Source organism: Xenopus laevis, chromosome 3L, assembly GCF_017654675.1.
Source record: "Xenopus laevis strain J_2021 chromosome 3L, Xenopus_laevis_v10.1, whole genome shotgun sequence".
NCBI classification, from domain to species: Eukaryota; Metazoa; Chordata; class Amphibia; order Anura; family Pipidae; genus Xenopus; species Xenopus laevis.
The window spans coordinates 8,631,474-8,654,896 of record NC_054375.1 but is presented as its reverse complement, the minus strand read 5'-3'; the positions used below and the strand labels follow the sequence as shown (position 1 = coordinate 8,654,896).

General features: G+C 41.5%; 1 protein-coding gene and 1 long non-coding RNA gene across 5 annotated transcripts in view; one reads left to right on the top strand and one right to left on the bottom strand.

Annotated features, from left to right (window-relative positions):
• Positions 1-23,423, bottom strand: part of LOC121400953 (interleukin-17 receptor A-like) — a 1,044,048-nt gene that overhangs the window by 379,718 nt on the left and 640,907 nt on the right. The gene's annotated exons all lie outside the window — the stretch shown is intronic.
• Positions 10,114-11,183, top strand: LOC121401055. The gene is made up of 3 exons (XR_005966083.1): positions 10,114-10,158; positions 10,438-10,555; positions 10,778-11,183. It is a non-coding gene; the product is annotated as an uncharacterized LOC121401055 (long non-coding RNA).

Sequence of the window (23,423 nt, the reverse complement as noted above, 5' to 3'; positions counted from 1 at the left end):
AGACGAAAATGCCCCAATTCCTTTTCTCGTTTCACCGTCACCCTTTCTTCTCTCTCTCCCATGATTCCATTTTCTTCTGTTTCCTCTCTCATCTTCTCTTCCAACTTCTCTTTCCTTGAATACTCCATAATCTATAATGAAAAAAAGAAGATGAGGAATGAGCTGTAACTGCGGGAATAGTGTGATATAGTAAGCTAGAGCTTCCTCAGGGAAGGACGGAAGTATGGATAGTGTGAATAGTAAATCAAGTTATATTCATGGCAGAGTTTGTAACTGTGGATAATGTGTATTATGACACAATGTGTCTGCAGGTAGAGGACTGTTAACAGTACACAGTGTGATGTATAGTGGCTTTTTTCTTGTGTGATACATGAATTACAGAATCGTTCACCCCTTATATTTTGTAGTTGCTCATATTGTTCACCATAATTTATTATTAATGTTCTCGTCTAATTTTATCCTTTCAAAATCTATAGACCCATTATTTCTTAACTTCACTTTAGCGACCATTTATTGTCCATTTTTCTCTGAATGTGATTTTAGGAACCTCTTGCTCTATCACCATTCTTGTGTTCACCTTTTTCCTTGCAGTTTATGAATGAATTGACGCGCGACACAGTCGGAACATCCAGTGGCAAGGAGCCGGTTTAGTACTTAAATACTTTGGGGGTTTCATATGGGGTTTTGTTTTGTATTCCTTTTCAGAATAATTTACAGAATAATATGCTGGAATACTTCAATATTATCCAGACGAATGTTTCCGCTGGACGTCTTCTCAGTGCGTGCTTTCAGTAGTAACAGTTTGTGATAGCTTTAAAATTATTGAAAATGTGTCATTAATATATATATATATATATATGTGTGTGTGTATATATAAAATGATAGAAGGAGTCGCACACCATTCTTCAGTGAATAAAACTGTGGTATTTTATTCTTTAATGCATTTCCAACGTTTCGGCCCCAATTTGGGCCTTTATCAAGGATACAGTGCATATGTTAGTGTGGCTATTTATACACCATTTAAAATTGGCGCCAAGTATGACGTCATAGACAGTGCTAGACATTCCAAAAAGTACATCTCATTGTACAGACTTAAAAATGCAGTACCTAAAATCCACCACAAGATGCCAGTGCTGTGCAAGTGCTTGAAGTGCTCATAACGTGTTACAAAAGTGTCCAATTGACTTATTCTTTTTTCATAAGCCTGCAAAATTTGTACAAAAAAAACAGATAGTTTCACCTTGACAGAATATTGTTAACAATGTTATACTTATACAATCAAGTAATTTCACAATAAAGCTTTTTAAAGCAATCTTTACAAGCAATCTTTACAATGTATTTTTCAAAAAAAAATCAGAGGTCCTGAATAGAAACATGAATAATGAATACAAAGTATCAATAACAATAAATGTGCAGCCTTACAGAGCATTTGTTTTAAGATGGGGTCAGTGACCCCCATTTAAGAGCTGGAGTCAGAAGAAGAAGGCAAGTAATCTAAAAAGGAAAAATGAAGGCCAATTGAAAATTGCTTAGAATTAGCCATTCTATAACATGCTAAAAGTTAACTTAAAGGTTAAGCACCCCTTTAAGAGCTCTTTTATTGAAATCTTCTTTTCCTTGTACTGTCGGGGAATAAAGCTCCTATTGAATCAAGGGAATCAGTGTCGTTCTCTCTCCGAGCGTTTGCCTGTGGCATTAAGGTGAGATTCCTCCACACTTGCAGGTTGCCTCTGTTCCATTCTTCCATGAGGAACATAAAGTATGTCGATCGCTCAAGCAGCGTTCATTTCGATTTTATTTTTTAGTCTATATCTTTAACAAACTTGGGATTGCACATAAATTATAGTAGATTTGGAAAGCTCAAAAAAACACCTGATATATATTTTGTTATATTAATATTTTTCCGTACATTTGTCTTTATCAGGGAATATGTCAGTAAGAAGCAGAAGAAAAGAAGAAGATAAGCAGAAGGGATAGAATTGAGATCAGAAGACAGAGGAAGACATTTCCCTGGGACGACTCTCAGGTAAGTATAGCTCGAATGGGTGTCTTCATATTGGGCCCTTATATGCCACATGCTTAGGTAGAAAGCCCTTGGTACCTAATAGTATGTGGAAGATAAGATGTTGCAAGGTGGAAGCATACTTAAGGTAAACCTATACGTATACGTGCCCGACCACAGAGCCAGCCTATATCAGTGGTACAAGGATATCTAATAGAATAATGACATAAAATTGTATCTGTATTGTATAGAAGTGGCTCTTTGCTGTGACAGCTTGGTGCCACCAACCAGTGTGTCAATCAATAGGAGCTGCAGCCACAGAGTGCTGTCCATGGTACGAATGGAAAAGGCAGTTTAAGCTTCCCTCAATGGGCTGGCATTAGTGATTGCGTATATGTTACCATAAGTCACATGTTAGATATGTACTTACTATAGCAAATGTGTTTTATCCACACAGGCCCACACAGGAGTTGCATTGTGATTGGCCGACAGGGTTGTTCTTTCTCCTTTATAATAAACAACAAGGCATCCAGTTGTTACGCAGCACATGAAGCTCTTGTGTGTGGTTTTTCTGCCCAACTCCCCGCACCTCTGGCACACAGAACCGGAGAAGATTCTGGTTTGACTAATTGTGTTTGTGCAGTGAATAGAAATACCCGCAGGCACCCACTGCCCAATAACTGGGGCTTTTGTCTCGTCCCTGGGAAACCAGTGCAATAGAATGTAATGAGGGACGGCGGGGACAGGTAGGGGCTGGGATGAGATACCACCAGGCACAGGAGAAGGGGAAATGATTTTAATGGAATATAAAAACAAGATATTTCTAACAAAATATCTCATTAGCGCAGGGTCCCACCAGCGCCAACAGTTCAGGTATTAGAGGTGCTGGTCATGTGGCCTTCCATTGTCGGGACGATAAGGAAGTTATAGTTGAACGGGAAGATATGGGAGTTGTAGCAGGAGGGCCACATAGTAACAGTGGGTAATGAGAGTTGTAGCAGGAGGGACACACACCTGGTAATCAGGATTTAGAAACATCTATTTCAATTATCTACACAGCCTGAAGAGTCACTATGGGGGCTGATTTAAGGCCCACAGCTTGAAGGTTCAGTTGTAGGAACAGGTGGTGATTACTTCTCGGTCCCATGAAATGTCCAATCCTATGGACTTTCCTTTTGTGGCCAGTGAGAGTCTTTATTGGCCCCCATAGAGGGTGTGTTCACACTTTGGCCGTGTTTTCTTAAGCGCCAGTAGAAAATTCCCACTGGTGGCTGTTATGCAATGAGAGAGGGTATAACGAGATTTGTTTTCCTCCCTGCTGCCTGCTTGTGGCTGCACCCCACCCTGCTTCTGGTGCTTCTCCCCGCCCTCCTTGTTGCCTGCTTGTGGGCTGCACTTCTTCCCACCAGGGGAATCTCCGCAACATAAGGGCAGGTAACGGGCAGCCCAACATCAGACATCTTTCTTCCCACTTCAAGAGATCCTCTTATCCCATAATAATTATAAAGATATATTAATTATAATGACCCAGAACACGGGGTGCCACTAATACACAGCAGCACCCATTCTGTCACCTGTAGTAAACAGCTTGGCCCTCATGGGGAGACAATCCCAGAGGAGTAAAACACACTGTGAGCCTATTCTCTCTCTAAAAAGGAACCCGTCTGCCCCTTTACCCACACAGGGAGGCCGCCCGCCCTCCCCTTTACCCACACAGGGAGCCCGTCCCACCCTCCCCTTTACCCACACAGGGAGCCCGCCCACCCTCCCCTTTACCCACACAGGGAGCCCGCCCGCCCTCCCCTTTACCCACACAGGGAGCCCGCCCGCCCTCCCCTTTACCCACACAGGGAGCCAGCCCGCCCGCCCGCCCTCCCCTTATCCACACAGGTAGCCCGCCCGCCCTCCCCTTACCCAAACAGGGAGACCACCCGCCCTCCCCTTTACCCAAACAGGGAGACCACCCACCCTGCCCTTTACCCACACAGGGTAACTTTCTTCTAATGACACCCAAATCCTATAGACTTCTGCTTCTTCTCCTTTATGATTACATGCTATTATACCCTAGGCCACCACATTATATATTCCAACTACCCCTTTTATTAGGTTGTTTTCACCCCCTCTCTGTCACTGATTCTGGTTTCTAAGGGAAAATGGGACTCCTAGCAACAACACAGCAGCTTCTAAACTGATTGTTATTGGGGCTATTTTGATTCACCCTCCCATCTTCCCCCTCCCTGTATATGTTTCCTTGGCTTTTTTAAGGAAGGACCAACCTTCATTCCCAGCCCACCAATACCCAGAATTAAATACACACACAGCTTCTTTGTGGTTAATCTGTGTAAATCACAGCTTTATTGATGGAATACATTGGGCTTTCGATCCTGAGGAAGGCAAAAAAACCTTTGTAAAGCTTGGTCTAATCTGCTTCACAAGAGGGAAAAATTCCTTCCTGACCCCTTAACGGCGATCGGTTCTGCTCCCAGGATCAATGCTCCATATTTAAAGAAGGGAAGCAGGGTGAGGGACACAGAAAGAAATTTGGCAGCATACACATGAGCTCCATTAAGCTTCTAAGTGAACACTGCATTCCTCTTCATTCCATTGGATCCCGGATTTGCAGTTTGAGGATGGAATGAAAAGCAATGCAGGGTCTGCCGAGTGGCTTAAGGGTGCTTCTATGTATGAAACCATCTTTTAGATGTAAGGGGGGCACTGCTGTTGGAATTGTGGTGGAAGGAAGGGAAACAGAAGGGAATATGGCAGCATATACATGAGCGCCATTAAGCTGCTAGATGAACGTTGCATTCCTTTCAATTCCATCCCATGTAGCCTGCAGACCCGGCTTCTACAGCCCAAGGATGGAGTTAAAAGCAATGCAGAATCCACAGAGCGGCTTAAGTGTGCTCCCGTATATAAAACCATATTTTGGATGAAGGGAGGAGCACCGCTGGTGAAGCTGCGGCGTAAGGAAGGGAAACAGAAGAGAATATGACAACATACACATAAGTACCTTTAAGCAGGAAGGTGAATGCTGCATTCCTCTGCATTCCGTTAGTCCCCCTGCAGCCTACAGACCCGGCTTTGCAGTCTGCAGAGGGATTGAGTGAAAAGGAATGCAGGGTCTACCGAGTGGCATAAAGGTGCTTGCGTGCGTTAACCATATTCTTGTCCCCAGTATGGTACTGCTTGTCCCTTCTGGCAGCTGTGACTCAGATGTATGTGTGTATGTAAATATGTATGGGGGTCATGTCAGTGGGATGAAAGCGTGTGCGTATGGGGATATGTATTTGCACGTGTGCCATTACAAAATTTACAGCATCTTTGTGTGTTCCGTGCTGTTCTTCTCGTGGCTGCGACTGCCTCTGCTGCTGTTGACTCAGCTCTATCTTTGGGATCATTTACAGAAGCCTCTATTTTTGGTCTTTTTGCCAATTTGTTGGACTGACTGGCTGGCTCTTTTGCTCCTGTCTCTTTATTTGGCCTTTTAGCTGATGTTTTACTGGGCTTCTTGACTGGCTCCTTGGCTCTTAACTCTTCACGTGGCTGCCTGGCTGGCTCCTTGGCTCCTGTTCTTCCTCTCTGGATGGTGGGGGGAGGAAATTTGGGAAATACCTCAGGAAAGACTCCTGGCATAAGTTGCTGTAAAAATTCTTTGTTGGCTGATGCCAGGAGTAAAGTTTTCCTGAGGCATTTCTGCACGATCTGACTTGGATGGTCGCTGGGCAACTCCACTAATAAGTTGTATCCAAGGATGTGTTCAGCAGCTTTAAGGCAGCACTGAGCCATTAAAGATGGTAAATAAGTATGAAATTCATACTTCATCATGGTCAGTGCTGCAATGCCCCTAGCAGCTGTAAGAGCATTGGCTACTCTAGTGATGTTGTCATAAAAAAACATCTCCACGGATACACTCATTAAGGTGAAGTGCTCCAGAAAAAAGTCTACGGTGGGTTGGTGCAGGCGACACTCCAGTCGGTACAGCATCATATCCTCCACAAATGCCAAGACTCTTGGTGAGTAAAGAGTTTCACCAAAGACCTCCAGAAACTCTTCTGCATTAGGTGGATTGTCTTCCATGATCTTTATGGCCAGATATAAACTAGTGGCCCCCACTGGTTTCAGGATGCCAGGTTTCAGTTGCCTTCCAGAGATGTACCTTGCCATGTATTTTACAGCAAGGCACAAGGTGGAGAAGTCCAGTGAAAAGTGTCTGTGCACTTTGATTAAAATGGTGATGATTTCCCGCCAATCACTTTCCGCAATGGTGGTCTGCTTCGTGAGAATCCCCGATGTTTGGAATTTCTCTTCTAGGGCTTTATAGAACAGGTAGCTCTCTTCCCCGTAGTCCTCAAAGATGTCCAGTTCTCCATCGATGTTCCTGAGGGTGTTCCATTGGTCTTGTATAGGAACCGGCTCCTCCGCTGCAGGTTGGCAAGTCACGCGCTCATCCCTGTTCTTTTTGGCGCTTCCACGACTCCTCTCCTCTCTTTTGCGCTTTTTTGGGTTTGAAATCCCCATGTTTGTCGCTGTCTCTAGACATGGCAAATGTAGGTAATTAAACAGAAAGTAGTTTTTCTCACAAAGCTAGTAACATCTACTTGCATAAAGTAAGTCTTAGTGAATCAATCACTAGTTAATGAGACAATATCCTCCAAGGTTCTGTTGTATGTGACATCTCCCAATTTTATTTCCAAACTGCTATGTGGTTGTTAGGGCAATTAAGCCCTAGCAACCAGACAGGAGCTTCAACTCTGGGAGTGACCAGACAAAATATTAAAACTTAACCACCCATAGCATTTTGTATTCACATGCCCCCCTGCAGGTAATTACAAGTACAAATCACCCTGGTTACTGACTCATCAGAACGTGTACAAAAATCTCAACATATGTGTGATTAAATATTTCTTACACATAGGGGCACATTTACTTAGCTCGAGTGAAGGAATAGAATAAAAAATACTTCGAAGTATCTTTTTGGCTACTTTGAGCATCAAATTGGCTACTTCGACCTTCGACTACTACTTTGAATCGAACGATTCTAACTAAAAATTGTTCGACTATTTGACCATTCGGTAGTCAAAGTACTGTCTCTATAAAAAAACTTCGACCACCTACTTCGCCACCTAAAACCCACCGAGCATCAATGTTAGCCTATGGGGAAGGTTCCCATACGCTTTCCTAGCTTTATTTGATCGAAGGAAAATCGTTCGAATCAATCAAATGATTTTTCCTTCCATCATACGAACGAAGGAAATGCGGTAAATCCTTCGACTTCAATATTCAAGTTGAAGGATTTTACTTTGACGGTCGAATATCGAGTTTTAATTAACCCTCGATATTCGACCCTCGGTAAATGTGCCCCCTAGTGTGACATTCCATTCCCATGGGATTCTGCAAATTGTCAGTAAGTAATCAAGAAATGAGTCAATTTGTAAAGTCTTTCTAATTCTGATGTCCCTTTCAATATTGTAATTCTGCCCCCTAGATGGCCAGTTAGAGGGCCAGTCTGACCAGCAGAAAACTACCCTGGGAAGGTGCACTTTACTATTTGAAGACCAGCAATGGCCTGGGAAAGAGATGTGTGGCCTTACATATTGCTCCCCCTTGAATTTAGGGCAGGTTTTCTGTAAAATAAATCATAAACTGTATAAATTGGATTTTCAGGATTACCTCTTAATAGAAGATGATGTTGTTCTTGATGATGCCAGATGTTAAAAAAAAATGATGGCAGATGTTGAAAAAATGATGCCAGATCTTAAAAAAAAAATAAGCAAAAAAAAAAAAACCAAAAAGCCGAGATGTTTTTGGCTTTTGGCTCAGAGGGGCCGGCACAAGGCCGGGGTACCCCAGAGGGTCTCCCTCTTTAGACGCTGGCTCTCCTTATATGTGTTCAGAAAAGAATGTTAAAATCTGAACTAAGGAGAAGCCAGGAAAAAACACAGTCCAAAATCGCTGTTGATTTGCCAAAAAGGTAGCACTGTAGCAATCTGTATGGGAAGAGAACAAATTGACAGATTAGCTTCAGGATAATGCATTTAACATTTAATATTTCTTATAAAATACAGAGGAAGGTGGAGATCTGGCCATTTTACCCTAAACGTGAGCTTTGTGTCACTCCCAGCGGGTACTGGCACTCAGTGTATACAATGCAGTACCTCCCAGCAGCCAATCAGAAATGAGCATTGGTATAGAGAGAATGAATACATAGTACATAAGATCACTGGCCAGGTGCAGATTGCCCACCCCCTGCTATAGGAAACATTTACAGAATAGCAATTAAATATGATTGGAATCAATACTGCCCTACCATGTACCCTGTTGCCCCCACAGCCGGGACATTTGAAGGGAATGCACATGAGACATGAAAGGAAAAGACATTGCTATGTATTCCGTTAAATTCATGTTAAGGTTGGTATATCAGAACAGGTTAGATACCCAGGGGCAGAGGGGCAAAACTGTAAGGAGCCTGTTAATACTGGTCATACAAATAAAGTATTTATAGTGAGGCACAGGGGTCCCCAAATGTTATCTGTTTATGGGCTTCAATTGGGAAAAAGTGTATATTTGCTGTCAGCCCCTAAATCTCTTATAGGGATAGTACATTCAGCACTCTACCAACCAACGGACTAAACCAACTGTCAAACCCTGGGTCTGCGTCTCCCAACCAGCACTAAGAATAAAGGCATTGTCCGTTTTAGGGGGAAATTCACTAAAATCAGTAACATGATCAATATCTGTTAGTCTGGGGGCATCACCCAACTTTTCCCCCTCTTTTTTCACTAAAATAAGCATCTCTCAGAGGGAATATACACTTACCACAATTAAAACCAAAGGACTAAACCAACTGACAAATCCCTAGTTGTAAAGTCACCTTTCTTATATGACACCCTGCTGTATGTCCCCCACTCATTAGCTTCCCCCCCAATTATCCCCATGGCATGTGGACTCTGCTACCCACCCCTAGTTCCAGATTTGGATAAATGGAGCGTGTATTTAGCTACAGTGTTGGTACTTAATAGCAGGGCAGATACCCAGGGGCAGAGGGGCAAAACTCTAAGGAGCCTGTCAATACCGGGAACAGAAATGATCCACAGGGGTCCCCAAATGTTATTTTCTTAAGGGTTTGCTATAGAAAAGGTGTATATTTGTGTCAGCCCTGCATAACTTCCAAAATCCTGGGTCTGTGTCTCCCAACCAGTGCTGAGATTAAAGGTACTGTATCTCCAAAACCCATTTTAGGGGATAATTCTCCGAATTCACTAAATCAGTGAGAAGAGCAACATCTGCTAGACTGAGGGCATCACCCAACTATTTCCCCTCTTTTTTTAAACTAAATTAAAGGATTATTTGGCAAAAAACTCTCAGAGAGAATTTACACTTACCTCTCGCCCCAGTATCAACCAACGGACTGATCCAACTGTCAAAATCCCTAGGTATGAAGTCACCTCTGTCCCTTGCTCTTAAAGGGGAAGTGTACCCTGTTGATGAGTAAGGTTTATATGGCATTTATTTCCACTTAGATGTGCAGTACATACATAGCTTATTATGTACGCAGAGCATTTTTTTGCATGTGTGGCCTATTGAGTCAGTGCAGTTACTGTGCTGCCATATCTTTTTGATCCATGAATTCATCAGCCTTGGATTCAATCTCTGCTGCTGTTCCTGTTATTTATGTTTTATAAAGTACTATGTGCCCTGTGGAGACAGCAAATCCCTGGGGACACAGGAATGTACAGAGGACATGGGAGAGATTAGTTTGTGAACCTTCCTTCATGTGCCATCTTGGATCACAGTGATAGAATCAGTGTTTGGGTGAAAGATGGCACATGAAGGAAGGTTCACAGAATTGCATTAAAGGTGATTTGGGAAGGGATAATGTCTGAGGAGGCCAAGATGCTTATATAAGTAGGACTGATCCTTTTAAAATCTGATATTTTGCCCAAGTCCTGTAACCAGTGGCAACCTGTGATGCATTTCTGACTCTCATCTTTCCATATTCTTCCTTTCTAATACCTTCAGAACCTATGAATCTGGGTTGGTTTTTTTCCCCTTTGACCCAAACGTAATTGACTCCATTTCTCCAATAGGCTGCTTGCAACTGCCTGGTGGGGGGAATCATTGGTCGTCAAGGTTTCAGATTTCGGGATGGCCAGGTAAGTGCAAATAATTTCAGCTTCAGAAGCCACAATAAAGAAACAATTTCAAACTCCACCATAAATGACTGTATTAAGCAGCGGTTGTCATTCTTTATTAATACAAGCCTCACATGAAGTTCCATCCTCTGGCCAGGGCCTCCTTTAGCTCATGAAATGGGTACAGGAATAGGAAAATATTGGTGTATCCTGATTTCATTATATCATGGTTTCAAAAATATGAAGTGAAGTGTTGGTCAGTGCTTAGCCCAGCTAAGCTCTTTCTTTTCTCTCATTTAGGAGTGTTCGTGTAGGAAGTGTTCAGCAAGTGTGAAATTCCATTTGAACATTGTTTTCAACTCTGAGGCTGTGGTCTCCTGAAAGAGTGTACATGCTGATGAACAACTGCTGGTAAGAGGTACGAGGGATTAGGTTTATGTACACTTTTAACATAATGAAAAAACGTAGTCCTGGATATTCTGGTCCAATACAGAGAACTACTGTCAGAATAATTATATGTATATTCTAATATGAATGCAGCATCCTTCTATGTGATTACAATCCATGAACAGACTGTAGCAGCAGGTACTGATATATAAGGACATGTTAATGTTGTGTATAATTGTTGTTATTGCCCTAGGCAACAAGCTGGGCAGTCAGAAAGGGGGGAACACGTGCGTCTGCTGAATCCCTCACCTACGCCCAGCGAGGATCCCCAAACTGGGTCTTCATGGGACAATTTCCTGCAGAGCCTCCAGCTGGTCCCACGTCGCAGAGGATGGATCTGGTGCCTGTAACCCCCCAGGTTAGTATTAATGCACACATTTTACACATTACGTACACATTACGTGTTACACATTAATACACACTTACAGTTACACACACTCACATACATTTTAGTGAGGCAAGATGTTCTCCGGGATTGTTGCTGTAACTGTGGGATGGCGTTTTTTAAGGCAAGATGGCCTCCGAAATTGTTGCTGTAACTATGGGATAATGTTCTGTGAGGCAAGATAGTCTCTGGGATTTTAGCTTATTTCACCGTATTCACCGTATTCTTCCAAATTGTGTGTGTTTGTGTATATATATATATATATATATAATATATATATATATATATATATATATATATATATATATATATATATATATATATATATATATATATATATATATGTACAAAGCCTTTTCACATAGAATACTGATCTTTAGATTCTTCATAATTTTCCTATTCAGCCACAGTACACAGGATTTGTTTTTTCTCTGGGCCAACACTCCTTTCTATGCAATTATATTTATACACATTGGTATTGTCTTTTCACAAGACAGCACTTATAGTCTTATAAATAGAGTTTTGTCTGTCCAAAACTTTGTGTCCATGCAAAGTATTTTTCTTTTTTTGAGTGGGAATCACATTAAATAGCATAAACGCCAATATCCCCTTAATCTTTGGAAGTTAGTCACTTTACTATATAAGCAAGGTCCTCTGTCTCCACCCAATGGCAGTTTATCAAATGACATAGTTTGTATCCAATTATTTATTTGCCAGCGATTTACTTTCATATGCAAAAGTATTGGGAACAAAGCAAATAGTATTGTTAGCTGAGCAGTCTACTGGGCAACCCTTCAGAGCAATGGGCAGCACCACCATGTTGCTCTTTCAGCCTATGGGGCTCCGTATTATTTACATATGCAATATAAATCACTTACTCAGACATTAATGTTGAATAAGGGGTGAAATGTAGAATAATAATAGGGTCAATGGAAATATGCAGAGAGTAAAGTCACAGAGAAGAAGTAGATATCCTTTTGTGCCTGTCAGTAATATTAAAAAGATAAGGCAGAACAATGAGAGAATCAGACACATTGGGGCTCATTTATCTGCACCTGTGCAGTAACCCATAGCAACCAAACAGTTAATTTGCGTTTTCAACAGTTGCAGTTAGTGCTGTGATTTACTGCCCACATGCAAATGGAACCCGTTGTTCAAATGAGCCCCAGTGACTGTTAAAGTCCCAGAATGGGGGTTATTTATAAACACTGGGCAAATTTGCACCTGGGCAGTAACCCATAGCAACCAATCAGTGATTATCTTTTTTTTAGCCAGCTGTAGGGTGAACACTGAAAGCATTAATCTGATTGGTTGCTATGGGTTACTGCCCAGGTGCAAATTTGCCCAGTGTTTATAAATAACCCCCAATACGTTTAAAGAGAGAATATTCCAGGAGTTTTGGGTTACACTTCTAGTTGTGCCAGTGAATAAGACCTACAGAATTCTCTGTTTCAATTAATTTGTGTGGAGTTTCACGATCAGTGTATCAGCTTTTTTCAATTTCTGATATCCTTATTATATTACATTGGGGAAACATTATTCTCTCTCTCTCTCTCCCAGGAAGAAAGATAAAGTTTCTAGGAATAGAGAAGATTATACACAAAATACAGTATATGCAAATCTACCCATAATGGTTTTCTGACGGTGAATTGCTTTATTGTCAGTGGGAAAGCATTTCGGGGATACAGATGGAGCCAGAATAGATTGTACGTTTGACGCGCTGTAACGGATCAAGATAAATGCGCTGTTCGCACTAAGCGCAGGGAAACGCACAGTCCCAGCGTATAGAAAGGATTGCCCTAAAATTTTAAATAGGTGCAGTTCAAGCAATGGACACCAGGTGGCGCCTGAGCTATTAGAAGCCCCATAAGCAGCACCTATAGTGTAGTGGTTAAGGTGTAGGTCTAGGAAATAGAGGGTTATTAGTTTGAATCTGCCCACCATTATTTTTTTTTTTTTAATAAGCGTTATATTATTTGTTTTTGCTACAAAAAGGCAGAGATCATTTCAGAAAGGATCTCTTGAGGCGAAGAAACAGGGCTTCTGCGGGGAAAGTACCTTTACTCTCCTCTTCCTGAGCTGAAATATTTGACTGTAGACAGCAGAGTGATTTGCAATCACCCTTTTTAGTGATTGAAGTTTTAGGCTTAAGCTTGACATTCTTAGCTAAATGGGTAGCAGTTTCTTATAAGGTAGAAGAGCTAAATTAAGTAGTGACCACAGTCCCCCTTTCCCTTGTGTGCATTTGTTTTTTTTGGGTTCCGTAGCAGCCTGACCAGTGTCTTATTGTAGTGGCAGTTTTGAGTCTTTTAAACTGTGATATGGAGTGGGTAAAAACGGTCAGCAACTTCTATTAATAATATTTTACTACATTGATGTATTCAGTTTTTGGGGGGACACAGCCAAATAAATGGAAACAAAAATCAATGGGCTTTTGTGCCAATAATTCTAGGCATTAGTAATTTGCATAGTACTGTATTAATACTTGGTTGAGTACTTTACCCCCCTATAAAAACAAATAATAATTATAAAAACAAATACATACATCAATGTTTTATAGCAATATTTATTTATTTATTTATTTATTTATTTATTTATTTATTTATTTATTTATTTATTTATTTATTTATTTTACTTTTTAATAGCTGTGTGTATTAGCCTAAAAGAAACATTTTCAGCACATGCTATAGATCAGAGGCTTCATAGCCTTGTGGTTAAGTGACTGAACTTTGAAGCTGAAGGTCATGGGTTCAATTCCTCTATTTTCTTTTCCCCCTTCACAATCATGATTTTTTTTTTTGGTGTGTGGGACACTGCTAAATGAATGGAAATAAATGAATGGGAGTTGTGATAATAATTATCTTATAAAATGATAAGCCTAAATATGACAATGATTTTTTTTTTTATGTTATTTTACTATTAGCCTTGAAAAAATGTTTTTCAGCCATAACAGCCAAAAGGCTTCATAGCATTGGGGTTAGCTCACTGAGCTTTGACACACAAGGTCATAGTTCTAGTCTTGCATTTTTTAAAAAAAAAAATTTGTACTGTTAAATGTTCCACAGACAGCTGCAGCAACCTGCGCTACTAAAGACACAAGAGAGCAGGGCTGGACTGAGAGTCCAAATAGGCCCTGGCATTTCAGGTAAAACAGGCCCAACCAGCCTACACAGAGGCCCAAACAGACCCCACCAGCCACTAAATACTGACTTTCTATGGGACCTTATAGCAGCCCCTCTGGAATTTGCCAGAACCCACAGATTGCCAGTCCGGGCCTGCAAGAGAGGGGCCCCGGTCATAACTAACTAGGATTGCAGACACCTGTAGCGCAAAGTAATTAGGGACCCGGCTTACCGGGAACTAGTGTTGCCACCTGCCCGGTATTTTACTGGCCTGGCCGGTACATTTCATGGCTGATCCCAATGTTATTAATAGGGAAAAAAATTAAATATATAAGGGGGAGGCGGCCGACATTGATCCTCTGCTCCCCCCACCACCTTCACTACCAGGGCTTCCTCCAGAAATCACTGACAAGGGAGAGAGATTTCAAATCAGCGGCCTCGTTCTTCACAGACTCGCAAGACTCTTCTTCACGGACTTAGACCCACTAGAACGATCTCCGGAGTCGCTGGAGTCACATTTCCACTGTGCCAGTGCTACGTGCTTCTTACCAAGGACCACAGCTCCTTCACACACTGTCACGATATATGGGATAGAGCCAGGGAGGAGAAATCCAGCGCCAAACGATTGATCGTCGCCCTTTCTGAAGAGGACAGGAAGTGGAGTTTCAAGTTATTTATTAATAAAGGATTTGCGATTTTAAACTTTAATTTGTGTTTGTGGGTTTTTTTGCCGTATACTAACAAATTTTTTTTAAAAAATTTTGATGTTACTTGTCCTTTAACACAGGGGTCCCTGAACTTTTTTGGACCGGGGCCGGATGCAAAATTTTTTTCGAGGACCAGGGGGTGGGGTGGGATTGGGGTCAGCGGGGTCAGGTTGTGGGGGTCAGCAACATAGTTGGATGCGCTGGCGTCCAATTCGGGGGTGCGTCGGCATCCAATTCGACGCACTGTGTTCAGTGTCCACAGGCTGCTTCTGGGCTGCAGCCCGACAATTGGGGAACCCTGCTTTAACAGACCTTCCCCCCAACAAAAGTCCTACATATGTGAACACTGTAATATAAACAAACCCTGGTGCTTTTTAAATGCAAATGAGATGAGGCATGTAATTAGTACAAAGCTCCTAGACTCAGTAACTGGAATGCACAATTAAACAATGAGGCAGGAGTGGGGGTTGGGTGTGCGTACTATACCATGTGCTAAGTAGGGAATTGTCAGACCATTCAAATTAATTTACAATGCCTTCAATTCTTTGAGCAGAGATTCACCTGAGATCACTAAGGGCTCATACAGAGAAGCAGGTTTAAGCTGTATAACAGAGCATTCTGTCCCAGTGGCTGCACAGATCCTATCTGATCCCCATTGTAAGCAGCAGTCCTGTCCTGCTTTATGGCAGCTGAGATTCTATCAATCTGTATAACAGAGCATTCTGTTCCAGTGGGGTGGGGGGCATTACTATGCACATATGCTCATGTTATTGGTGGGGGATGGGGTGCCTATATTATTTACCTACCAGCTGACATATTTGCAGGCCCCCACTAGACTGAAAAAAGCAGGCTAATGAGGGATGTCACTGAGTAGGCCGGGACTGGCAATCTGTAGGTTCCTGACAAATGCCAGAGGAGGGGCTTCTCTAACAAGCTATAGAAAGTCACTCTTTAGTGGGCTGGTTGGGTAATGTTTGGGCCTATTTTGACTCCCAGTCTGACCAGATACTACAAAAAATCAAACCTTAAATATAGATGAGGGTTTACTTTTTGAACTCCATTGTAACATCAATAATACGCGCTGCGTCAAAACGCATGCAATTTGATGCATGCGTCAAAAATAAGGTTATAGATAGAATTGTCGCGTCGCATCGGTGTCGCAGCGTTTGTTCCGACGCGACGCGACTGTCGCATGCAGACGCAATGCTTTGCTTTTTTGTAGTATCTGGTCAGGACCATAAAGCAGGACAGGACTGCTGCTTACAATGGGGATCAGATAGGATCTGTGCAGCCACTGGGACAGAATGCTCTGTTATACAGCTTAAACCTGCTTCTCTGTATGAGCCCTTAGTGATCTCAGGTGAATCTCTGCTCAAGAATTGAAGGCAATTGTAAATTAATTTGAATGGTCTGACAATTCCCTACTTAGCACATGGTATAGTACAGCACCCCAACCCCCACTCCTGCCTCATTGTTTAATTGTGCATTCCAGTTACTGAGTCTAGGAGCTTTGTACTAATTACATGCCCTCATCTCATTTGCATTTAAAAAGCACCAGGGTTTGTTTATATTACAGTGTTCACATATGTAGGACTTTTGTTGGGGGAAGGTCTGTTAAAGCAGGGTTCCCCAATTGTCGGGCTGCAGCCCAGAAGCAGCCTGTGGACACTGAACACAGTGCGTCGAATTGGATGCCGACGCACCCCGAATTGGACGCCAGCGCATCCAACTATGTTGCTGACCCCCACAACCTGACCCCGCTGACCCCAATCCCACCCCACCCCCTGGTCCTCGAAAAAAAAATTTGCATCCGGCCCCGGTCCAAAAAAGTTCAGGGACCCCTGTGTTAAAGGACAAGTAACATCAAAATTTTTTAAAAAAAATTTGTTAGTATACGGCAAAAAACCCACAAACACAAATTAAAGTTTAAAATCGCAAATCCTTTATTAATAAAATAACTTGAAACTCCACTTCCTGTCCTCTTCAGAAAGGGCGAACCATCAATCGTTTGGCGCTGGATTTCTCCTCCCTGGCTCTATCCATATATCGTGACAGTGTGTGAAGGAGCTGTGGTCCTTGGTAAGAAGCACGTAGCACTGGCACAGTGGAAATGTGACTCCAGCGACTCCGGAGATCGTTCTAGTGGGTCTAAGTCCGTGAAGAAGAGTCTTGCGAGTCTGTGAAGAACGAGGCCGGCTGATTTGAAATCTCTCTCCCTTGTCAGTGATTTCTGGAGGAAGCCCTGGTAGTGAAGGTGGTGGGGGGAGCAGAGGATCAATGTCGGCCGCCTCCCCCTTATTATATTTAATTTTTTTCCCTATTAATAACATTGGGATCAGCCATGAAATGTACCGGCCAGGCCAGTAAAATACCGGGCAGGTGGCAACACTAGTTCCCGGTAAGCCGGGTCCCTAAATACTTTGCCGCTACAGGTGTCTGCAATCCTAGTTAGTTATGACCGGGGGCCCCTCTCTTGCAGGCCCGGACTGGCAATCTGTGGGTTCTGGCAAATTCCAGAGGGGCTGCTATAAGGTCCCATAGAAAGTCAGTATTTAGTGGCTGGTGGGGTCTGTTTGGGCCTCTGTGTAGGCTGGTTGGGCCTGTTTTACCTGAAATGCCAGGGGCCTATTTGGACTCTCAGTCCAGCCCTGCTCTCTTGTGTCTTTAGTAGCGCAGGTTGCTGCAGCTGTCTGTGGAACATTTAACAGTACAAATTTTTTTTTTAAAAAATGCAAGACTAGAACCTATGACCTTGTGTGTCAAAGCTCAGTGAGCTAACCCCAATGCTATGAAGCCTTTTGGCTGTTATGGCTGAAAACATTTTTTCAAGGCTAATAGTAAAAATAACATAAAAAAAAAATCATTGTCATATTTAGGCTTATTATTTTATAAGATAATTATTATCACAACTTCCCATTCATTTATTTCCATTCATTTAGCAGTGTCCCACACACCAAAAAAAAAAAAAAAATCATGATTGTGAAGGGGGAAAGAAAATCGAGGATTTGAACCCATGACCTTCAGCTTCAAAATTCAGTCACTTAACCACAAGGCTATGAAGCCTCTGATCTATTACATATGCTGAAAACGTTTCTTTTAGGCTAATACACACAGCTATTAAAAAGTAAAAAAATAAAACTAAAATAAATATTGCTGTATTTAAGGTTCTATAAAACATTGATGTATGTATTTGTTTTATAATTATTATTTGTTTTTATGGGGGGTAAAGTACTCAACCAAGTATTAATACAGTACAATTGCAAAATTTACTAATGCCTAGAATTATGGTCACAAAAGCCCATTGATTTTTTTCCATTTATGCTTTTTCCACACCTGTTAGCCGCAAGCAACAGCGAGAGGAGATCGGCCAGGCAACAACTGACAGAGGGGTCGGAGCACAAGAGCATGGTGTCCCCAAGCACCAGCTTACCTTGCAGTACTGCAGGTGGAAAGAGCTCTCGGCCCCCCCCATTCTTCTTGGAATCCGATCTGGGGGGTTGCGGGGGGCTCTTGCTGTTATTGTTACCCATGTTACCCAATGTTACATAAGTACTTATTCAGCCATTTAGCCATGATCGGGCCGCCTCTGTGGTCCTGTAGGTGTGCAGCTGGGCAGCTACTGGCATTGTAGCGTGACTTCCTTCCTATAGCTGTGTGATGTGACGGGGAACAGCCAGGGGAGCTGCGGGCAAGGCTGTCCAGCTGAGTTTAATGAATGAAGCCGATAATGGTGATTGGCAAAGGCAGTGAAAATATCAAAAACATAAACCAGCAGTCAGGGGCTCATGTGGAGCTGCAGAGAACCCCCCAACACATACCCAGATGTCAGGATATTTATCGTCCAGGGTGTACTGGGTCCAACAACAGGTGGCCCCAGCAGCTTTGTTCAGAGTGCTTTCAGCACAACCTCCCAACATTTATAAGTAAAAAGAGGGACAAAATTTTTTTCGCATGTAGCATGGCAAATTTTTTTTTGACCACACCCATTTTGTGGCCACACCCCCCTAATTACCATGTTCATTTTACAAATTTGGCCTTATCTAAACTGTTACAATTACTTATTTTCTTAATTTCAAAATTGTTACAAAGTATCTTAGTTGCACCTGTTAGCTGTACTGGCCTCTCTGCCAAAAGCCAATTAAGTTGGAAATGTTGTCTCTCTCTCTCTCTCTGGCCAGGACATGGGGTGCATTTTATAAAGCAATGTTTATTCTGTTGCTGTGTATATCACAAATCCAATCTATAACAGGAGAATATTTTTTTTGTGCTGTCAGAAATATAAATATTATTTTTAACATGAATAAATCAACTGCTAGAATCTCTAATACATATACTGTGGAACATTTAACAGTACAAATTAAAAAAAAAAAGCAAGACTAGAACATATGACCTTGTGTGTCAAAGCTCAGTGAGCTAACCCCAATGCTATGAAGCCTTTTGGCGGTTATGGCTGACGAAAACATTTTTTCAAGGCTAATAGCATAATAAAATTTAAAAAAAATCATTGTCATATTTAGGCTTATTATTTTATAAGATAATTATTATCACAACTCCCATTCATTTATTTCAATTGATTTAGCAGTGTCCCACACACCAAAAAAAAATCTAGGATTTGAACCCATGACCTTCAGTTTCAAAGTTCAGTCACTTAACCACAAGGCTATGAAGCCTCTGATCGAGTGCATGTGCTGAAAACGTTTCTTTTAGGCTAATACATACAGCTATTAAAAAGTTAAAAAAAAAATAATAATAAATATTGCTGTATTTAAGGTTCTATAAAACATTGATGTATGTATTTGTTTTTATAATTATTATTTGTTTTTATAGGGGGGTAAAGTACTCAACCAAGTATTAATACAGTACTATGCAAATTACTAATGCCTAGAATTATGGTCACAAAAGCCCATTGATTATTTTTCCATTTATTTGTCTCCCACCCCCCACCAAAAAATATTTTTTTTTAATGTTGGGACATGGTTCATTGCACTGAAAGTGACAACAGAATTTAACTTTGTTTGACTTTGGGGATTGAACACTAAACACACTGGTCAAAGGCAGGGACTTTACCCACTAAGCCACCATATGTAATGTGGTTTGTTATAACTAGCATTTGGTGACATCTAGTGGCCACAACTCTGTATTACATGCAGGTAAACGCGACACATGAGATGAGACAACATTAGCTGCGCTTATCTACCGTTACAGTGCTTATCTACCGTTACAGTGCGACAAATGTATAATCCATTCTGGCTCCATCTGTATCTGTCATCCGTGGTAGAGAATATTTAAACATAGATGACAAATCTCCCAGTGTGTCCTTAGCCTAAAAGGGGATTCAGAAAAGTTATTGTTTGGTAATTACCATTTTCTACCACTAGGGTGTAGGGTTGGGTTTGATAAATGTTAGCTGTGTATATATAAAATATATATATATATATATATATATATATATATATATATTGATTGGCCAATAGAGAGTAGTGAAACACATAAGAAGGGGTGGAGTTAAGAAAAATATAAAAGGAGAAAAACCACAGGAGGAACATCTATTGAAGAAGCCACTTTGCAGGAGAAACACTGGCGGGACCCAAGTGAGTAGGAAGTGTGAGTAGCAGTTAGAATAGGATTAGTTGTGTTATATACACTGTAGCAGTGTTGTGACTGATCAGGACATTGAGCATTTAATTTTCCTATAAAGGAACATAAGGCCTCTACAGGTCCGGACTGAGAATTAAAATAGGCCCTGGCATTTCAGGTACACAGAAGCCCAAACAGCCCCCCACCAGCCCACTAAATACTGACTTTCTATGGGACCTTATAGCTGCCCCTCTGGCATTTGCCAGAACCCACAGATTGCCAGTCCGGGCCTGGCCCTCTAAGAGGCTGAACCCAGAACAAGGAATGGGGTGACAGGTCTCCTTAGCACATCTCAGTGGTTTATTCTCAGTGGTTGGCAGTACTGTAACTGTGGGTTAGTGTGTATAATAAGTAACACTTTTATCAGTGGTTTGGACAGTGGGGTAGTGTGTTTAGTAAGGCACAATTATTTCAGTAGTTGGGACTGTAAGTGTTGGTTATTATTATTGTTATTATTTTTGGTAAGAATATATTTCTCAGGAAATGGAGCAATGGCCAAGCGAGGAGGGTGACTAAGGAAACCTTTCAGATGGACTGATAGGGGTTTAGGGCCACCCTCTCTATACAAAAAAATCCTCAGGGGAGGCCCAGTGTGCACCTGCAGTACCCCCACCCCCTACTGGTATTCCATCCTCCTTGCCACCGTATTCCAAAACCTGCAGTAAAAGAGCAAGTGGTGGCAAATTTAAATTTGGAAGTGGTTAGGGTTGCCACCTGGCCGGTATTTTACCACCATACAGCATCCTGGGCCCACTGTGACAATAGGGCCTGCTGTATTACACACTATGGAGAATGATGAGAGGCAACTGTACAGCTGATTGAGGGCCCAGGAGGTAGAGGTACCCCAGTAGGGTTGCCGCCAGACAAGTAAAAATCATGCTTGACAAATGTTATTAATAGGGAAAAGCTAAATATATATGAAGATTGGTATTTTTCTCCAAAAAAGGTGGCAAGGCTACATTCCAGTAGAGGACTTAAAAAGATGTTGCTCTGTGGCCCGGCTAGTTATGTCCCTGAATGAGGCTACGTGCTGCTGATACAGGAGGGACACAATATTTAGGTGGAGGACTTAGGGATTGGGGGGATGGAGGTGCAGGCCGACTTGCCAAAGACACCAGTATGACTTGTTCATAATATATTCACATACTGTATGGTGTCCATTTTAGGACATGCTTCTGAAATGTATTTGTCCCCCTCTGCCCTCCCACATAACTTCCCACATTTATGTTCAAAGGGGAACTGAAGCCAACAAAGAATTAGGATAGAATGTGTTTGCACTTCCAGGTAAAGACTGGCTGCGGCACCTGGGAAAAAACTGGTGGCCCTGCTCTTCGTGCCCCGCTTCCCAGACCTTGCTCCCTTCACTCAGCCGAATTTACCCTTCATGCCTCCCTAGGCCCAGGCTACTGTGCCCCCCCCCCTGCTTTTTCTGGAACGAACTTTATCCAATCATGTATGCAAAATAAAATAACACAGACAATAAAAATGAAATATTATGTATTGAAACCATAAATAACTTTTTAAATATAACCAAATGATATTATAAATTACATAAAAAAAATAACATAAAATTATCTTGAATTATCTAAAATCTGAAAATTTTACGATTAACAAAGCCTTTAGAACGAACTTCATCTTGCAAACTTACAATATTTTCATAAGAAACTTTCTGACAATCTCACTTCAATGCAAGTAGAAGCAAAGCGTTTAGCCTTTCTTCACTAGAGAAGATCTTCAGTTATGTTTTTCATCTTTTTAAGCAAGAAAAGGACTTTCAGCACAGCAGTTTGTGCAAGTGTGCAAAGAAAATGCGTTAATGCTACATACACATTGGGTAAATCACTTCAGTGAGTCTTCAACAATGGTTTCACAGCTGAATACATTATGTACAGGCACCATACTTTAAATAAAGCAGAGATCAGGCATTCTTAGCAGTTTGTCATCAATCATTGGTACTGACTGCACAAGATTTTTGGCAAGCAAAATCCTTCATTGCTAAGCATGCCATATTTTCCAAAAAGCCAAATGAACGTTCAGGATTATAAGCCTCTGCTTCTCCTTCTAAGCTCATGGGACAGTATCCAGTATAGGAGGAAAGTATTAACCCTAATTTATCTCTTGGGCTATTATGTTCCTTGGGGGCTACATCAAATGGCCAATTTATCTTTCTGTCTGCAGTAGATGAGATCATAATCTTCTAGCCCAGATAATTCCTTAGCATCTCTCTCAAACCTTTCAATCATTCCCTGTATCTGCCAAATGTGTGAGACCATCAAAATGCTTTCAAACTCTACCCAATTTCAATATTCACACACTGAACGTTTGCTTGTAGCATTAAACCGCTCTAAAATGAAGCTCCCAAATACTTCATATGGCAGTCTCTAAACTTTTGCAAGTTTTTGACTTAGTCCTGCAGCCTCATTTTGAGTTTTGTGTTTGAAAACATCATCGTCATTGCATCCAGTCTTTCTATGATCTCCTTTCAACTTCTCAACTGAGCATGCATCACTCCTTACCCACCGCATAATAAATTCTAACTACGTAGCCTTCTGCTGGAAATGAGAGATCAACATTTCCCACCTTGCATGGATTCAGAGAAGAATTGTATATTGTTCAGAAATGTAAAAAAAGAAACTGCTTCCCTGCAACTTTTGCACACTATTCCAACAAGTTTACGAGTGTTGCAAGCATGATTATACAGCTAATTCACTGTTATTTCAGCCTAAGACCAAATATACCTGACATGTTGCGCATTCATAGACTTACCTTCTGCAACCAATATATCAATATGTATTCTTTCAGAGTGTCCATGACTCACTGAACAAATTTCACTAGACCCACATTTGAATAGATTAATGACCTTTCTTTGGGGATGCCCTCATTGTTAATACAATAACGAAGCAAGCTGTCTGTTTGAACATTCTGGAGTTGATCAACAGCTATTGATAATTTTGCTGCTTTGCTTCATTTTGATAATCTCTCTCTTTT